Genomic DNA, 6,321 nt, shown 5'->3' with positions numbered 1-6,321 from the left:
TCAGAGACTCTCAAACAGGTACAGTGAAAAATGCTCCCAAACGGAGAGACTGACTGACAGGTCACTGCTTGAGCCCTTTGTCTTTGATTGTGGTTTTGAATAGGATCAGCACAGCATTAATGAGCCTTCTCAAGCTTTTGACTGAAGTGAATGTTTCTGTAATTACAGACGGAGCAGACCTGATGTATGTATCGATGAACAATGCTCTCTAGAACTCACACTGTCAAATATTACCTGGAATATTTTACAGTAAATAGTGGTTCTAGTTAAAGTAGGCATTCACTGTTATTTGCTATTGCTCATATTTCAGGTTAAACATCTTTTTTGACAGTAATATATTTTTGTACTATGATCTATTCCATGGTACTACCTTGTTTTTGTTTGTTTGTTTTGTTTCTTTGGACATGTACCATGCCCAGTGGCGGTCTTAACATAGAGGCATAAGTAGGCGGCTGCTTGGGGCCCCCTAACAGCGGTCGTAGTAGGGGGGCCCCAAACCAACCTAAAAAATATATATATATAGAAAAGAAAAAACATGAAAAAGCCTCTTAAAACGCGTCAAAAGCATAGTAAATGTTATTAATATTCTTAAGAAATACATTGAAATGTTGAAGTAGTAGTTAAAATGTCCAGTTCATGGTTATCTGTCCCTACACATAACACCCCTTACTTTCACAATGAAATGGACTAGTCCGTAACGTTGCGCGCCGAGGCGCGAAACGGCGAAAGATAAACACACAATGACAGGAGGACTGAGAAGTACACAACGACGAGTCTAAACGCGAAAATGAAACGAAGTTACCCAAGAGGCTCAAATAAAAGAAAAAAGACGCCGATATGTATTTGGCAACGCTGCCAAAAAATGACAAACTTTTTACGCCTTCTGTTAGGGATACATGCCGCTACAGCAGCTGCAGTTACTGTAGTGAAGTGACGCTAGGTGAGGATAACGTGTATAACGTTACATCCTACAGAAAGGCCAAAAGTAAATATGACATTTATTATGGGTTTATGTGATGAATGTTTTAAGTTCACGTAAATTAAAAGTTGTTATATATTTTTTGAAGCCTAATAAATGTTAATTTTTCGGCTTTCAATTACACTGTCATGTTGGATGGCCATAATTAATGTTTAAAATTAAATTTGGGGGTAATTTTTATCCAGACATCAATAGCTGTATTAGTATCAGTTCATTCATAAAGAGATGCCATTAAACAAGTAATTAAAATATACTGTCTTTATGTTGTCTCTGCATTCATTTGTAGATTAGCTGTGAAATTATTACATTATAAAATATATAAACTAATATAAACATATAAAAATGTTTGTTTGTAGAATGTTTGAAATGTCAATATCAAGTGCAATGCCAATTGGAACCTCCCTCACTCACTCATACAATGTCAATTATTCATCTTGGCAATATTTGCTATGTGTTGCTGTTTGGGATGTTTTGCTAGGTAGGCTATATGACTGTTTGTGGGGGTTTACCCTAACTACTTGTCTTGCTGGTTATATTGATATTGATTTGATCTTAAAAAAAAGAATAAACAGTGCTGGTTTTCCTGGCATTTTGGCAAAGACAGGTGTTATCTGAAACCGTATTCTCTGTTGGGTTCCATCATGACTATTAGTTTGTGAAGTGCTACACTTTGTGTGTTCTCTGCTTTCCATCTTCATTTTGGAGTAAAGAAATGTATGCAGGGTTTAAAGGGCAAGGTTTTTTTTCTCCTCTCCAATCTTTACTTCCCCGTAGATTAGCTTTCAGTCTGTACATTTCTTTTTTCATTCTGTTTTAAAGATGGGATGGGGGGGCCCCATACCTACCTTCGCTTTGGGGCCCCAATTTGCTAAATCCGCCACTGACCATGCCAATAACACACACACATATATATATATATATATATATATATATATATATATATATATATATATATATATATATATATATATATACGAAAGTGAGTACACCCCTCACATTTCGGCAAACATTTTAGTGGGACAATACTATACAAATTAAACTTGGATATATTTTAGAGTAGTCAATGTGCAATAACTTCACATACAGCCATCATTGTCAAAATATCTGGCAACAAAAGTGAGTACACCCTAAGTGATAATAGCTGTATGTCGTTGAACCATGCAAAGCCACATCCCATTCCTAATTTTCATGTTTTTGTCAGTTTGACAGGACCATACAAATTGTTCTTGTATTAGAGCAGTTACAATTTCAGCTTTGAGTACAATTCTCTCATAGTGACCACTGGATGTTCAACATGGCACCTCATGTCAAAGAACTCTTTAAGGATTTGAGGATTAGAATTGTTGCTCTCTACAAAGTTGACCTATAGGCTATAAGAAGATTGGTAACACCCTGAAACTAAGTTACAGTACAGTAGCCAATGGTCATACAGAGGTTTTCCAAGACGGGTTCCACTTGGAAAAGGCCTTGCAAGGGTCAATCAAAGAAGTTGAGTCCTCGTGCTGTGCGTCAGGTGCAGAAGCTGGCTTTAAAAAACAGACACATGAGTGCTGCCAGCATTGCTTTAGAGGTTGCAGAAGCAGATGGCCAGCTTGTTAGTGCTCAGACCATACACCCCACACTGCAACAAGTTGGTTTCCATGGCCGTCGTCCAGAAGGAAGCCTCTTCTGAAGCTGGTTCACAAGAAAGCCCGCAAACAGTTTGCTGAAAGCAACTTGCCCAAGAGCATGAATTACTGGAACCATGTCCAGTGGCCTGATGAGACTAAGATAAACTTATTTGGCTCAGATGGTGTCCAGCATGTGTGGCAACGCCCTGGTAAGGAGTACCAACAAAATTGTGTCTAGCCTACAGTCAAGCATGGTGGTGGTAGCATCATGGTCTGGGGCTGCATCAGTGCTGCTGGTACTGGGGAGCTGAGCTTCATTGAGGGAAACATGGATTCCAACATGTACTGCGACATTCTGAAGGCCAAACACACCGCCAAGATGACAACTGCCTTGCTGAGGAAGCTGAAGGTGAAGGTGATGGAGTGGCCAAGTACGTCTCCAGACCTGAACCCTATTTGAGCACCTGTGGGGCAGCTTCAAGCAGAAGGTGGAGAAGCACCATGTGTCTAACATCCATCTGTGATGTGATTATGGAGGAGTGGAAGAGGGTCTTAGCAACAACCTGTGCAGCTCTAGTGAATTCCATGGCCAGGAGGATTAAGGCATTGCTAGGTAACAATGGTGCTCACACAAAATATCGACACTTTGGATACAGTTTTGACATGTTCACTTATGGTGTACTCACTTTTGTTGCCAGCTATTTTGGCAATAATGACTGTGTAGGGTATGGACCAATCAGACACATACTAATTATTCATTATATACAAAGGTTTATGAAACTCCTCACACAGCCCAAATGAACAAACACAAGGGCAGAAACAGTGTCATGTTACAGGGCATGATAAGGAGATTTTACGACCTCCGAGGAATGTGGCCACATACTCAAGAGAGAGACTATGAAACAGAAACCTCTTTAAAACAGACTTTGCTGCATTAATCATAGACTAACTGATCTATAAATGAACATGCATAAAACTGTGAAAGAAACAGTGTAAATGGTTTACTGTCTCGTGTACTATTAGGTATATATTATGGTATGTATCCTGGTATACAACCAACTAACGATCAATGTAACCTCACCTGTATCATGCCTCCTACCTAATTAATCCTCATTTAATGACTCACACTTTGATGTACATCACCTTCTTCTAGAATGCAGTGTGGATGTGTTATAGCTATCTGAACATTAATGAAGGTATAATCATGCTAGGGACAAAGATCCGTAAATTAACTAAGAGCCACTTTCCCTCTCAGACATGTCACCTTTCTGATTGGTCGAGTTCAACCCTTAGGGGAGGATCTTTTCCAGGCCTTATTAGAGACAGTCCACATGTGACCTCCCTCTCTTAGTTCTTTCATCCAGCCGCAACACTGTTCTGGTGATACTGGGGAGCCCCCTCCCCCTCCACGGGGGCCCCAGGGCCGAGCAGGCCTCGATTCCAACCAGATATGGGCTCAGGCAGGAGAGAGATGACTCTCTCACAAAGAACCAAGGACAATTTCAAGAGTTTTGGAACAAAGACTCCAACCAACAACGACTCCAATCACCCATCCTTCCGACTTCCTCACTTCTCCTGGGTGCTCGGCGTGGCCTCAACAGAGTCCCAGGCCTTGCCCAAACCAGCCATGCGTTCCTGGAGAAAGAGAACGCTCAACCAACTTCCACTTGACACTGCCGGAACCATCAACAACTTCAATTTTCAACAACTTCAAGAATTGTTCCCATTACAAATGCAAGTATTCAATTCAATGAAATGTGAAAATGAAATTCTGATGGTTCTTCTCATAGACCCTCTTCCGGTTTCCAATTTCATCCTATCACTAACCTATTTATGTATTCATGTGTGTATGTTGTTTAGTTTATTTATATTCATATAAATATCTATATTTAGTTAATAAAACTTGTACATAATATGTATTTGGTTCTGTTTTGTTTGCAATACAAGTCACTTTACGATCACGGTTTTTGCTACTGGCTCAAAGTACTGTACAGGCGAAGAAATAATTATTCTTCTGTGGCCATGGAAGATACCCTTTTCTTAGAATAAATTAATAATCAAAAGAGTTCGTTGGAAGAACTGATTAATTGATTGTAATATTAATTCAGCCACATCAAGTTAATCCAATTAACTGACCCAAATATTTATAATTAATAATAACAAGATATTATTGATTATTAATATTTCCAAAAAGCTGAGTTCCTTACAACTGTATGTTGATTTATTTTCAGAGGACAGTAAATATGTACAGCTTTACAAGCAACACATTGACTCCTCTAAAATCTATCCAAGTTTCATTTCTATAGTATTGTCCCTTGAGAAGTTATACTAAAATGTTTGCTGAAATGTGAGGGGTGTACTCACTTTTGTGAGATACTGTATAGTAGTCAACATCTGAAGTGGATCAAAAAAGTTCATCAAAGTTGTCCTAAGACAAGAATGGGTATTGTTCAAAATTCATGTATAAGTTTGATGAAAGGTTTTGATCCACTTCAAATGTTAACTACTGTATATATATTTATCATTTACTAGTGAGCAGTGAGAAAATTCTCCTCCTTGTGCGCCAGCCTGTCCGAAGCCTAGGAAAGGCCCTACACGGCTGACATTTCTGACCGACATAGATGGGCTGAACAGAATCGACCAAAGCTGCCTTCCAAGGAAGTTCAAGGTATGGTGTTACCAGTTTACTCTGTATAAGCATCTGATGTGGCCTCTGAAACTGTGCGACATTACCTCAACAACAGTCCTGAAAATGGACATGAAGACAAACAGCTATATTGAGAAATGGCTTGATCTCTGGGAGGAACATCTTGGAACTTCCACTGAAATCCATCAGCCTGGGCTTCAAACAGGAGAATGTGAGGCTACTATTCGAGCTAAGAGATCCGCTTGTGAGAAACAACAAAGCCCAAATCCGCACAGCATGCAAGCCTAGTGTGACCCAGACAGTGGAACAGGCCACCAACCGGCTAAAGCATCTGGAAATTGTTGGGTTTTCACAGCCAGGAAGGACAGGTCTTGGATGGGGATCTGCACCCAAAATGTGGTCCAAAGCATCCACAAAGGAAAGCAAAGACCTGGTCATCACTGAAGTGTCAAAGATGGAGGAGGAGTGCTACATGTGTCTACACCATTAAGGCAGATGGACCACCTGGGACGTTATCAACAGCAACATCAATTGGGCTGGTATGTGGAAGATGCCCCAAGCAAGGTTAGCTTCCTCATAAGGGCCACGTATGTCGTCCTTCCCAGCCCCCAGAACCTACACTTGTGGTACGGATCGTAGGAGAACTGTCATCTCTGCTCCTCCCAGAATCCGAGCCGCCAGCACATCCTCTCTGGGTGCAAGGCAGCATTGATCCAGGGCCGCTACAGATGGTGCCATGACCAAGTCCTGAGCAAGTTTGCAGAAGTCCTGGAGATGCGCAGACTGGAGGCAAACGGGGCCCCTACAGCAACATCCCAGCAGCTGATTCACTTAGTCAGGCAAAGGAAAGTAGAGATCACCGAAACCCCATTACAGCCTGACATCGTCCTCTGTTCAACCCCTGTTAAGACAGTCATCATGGTTGAACTGACTGTCCCATGGGAGGAGGGGCTGGAGGCTGCCTTTGAGAGGAAGAAGGAGAGGTACACAGAGCTGGCAGCTGCAAGCTCTCAAGCTGGGTGGAGGGCTCTTACCTTCCCGGTTGAAATCAGCTGTAGAGGGTACATAGGAGCATCTACCCAGCG

The sequence above is a fragment of the Siphateles boraxobius genome, unplaced genomic scaffold (genome assembly GCF_051911475.1).
Source record: "Siphateles boraxobius isolate OS27281-9 unplaced genomic scaffold, OSU_SipBor_1 130, whole genome shotgun sequence".
Lineage (NCBI taxonomy): Eukaryota > Metazoa > Chordata > Actinopteri > Cypriniformes > Leuciscidae > Siphateles > Siphateles boraxobius.
This window is presented reverse-complemented; position numbering follows the sequence as displayed.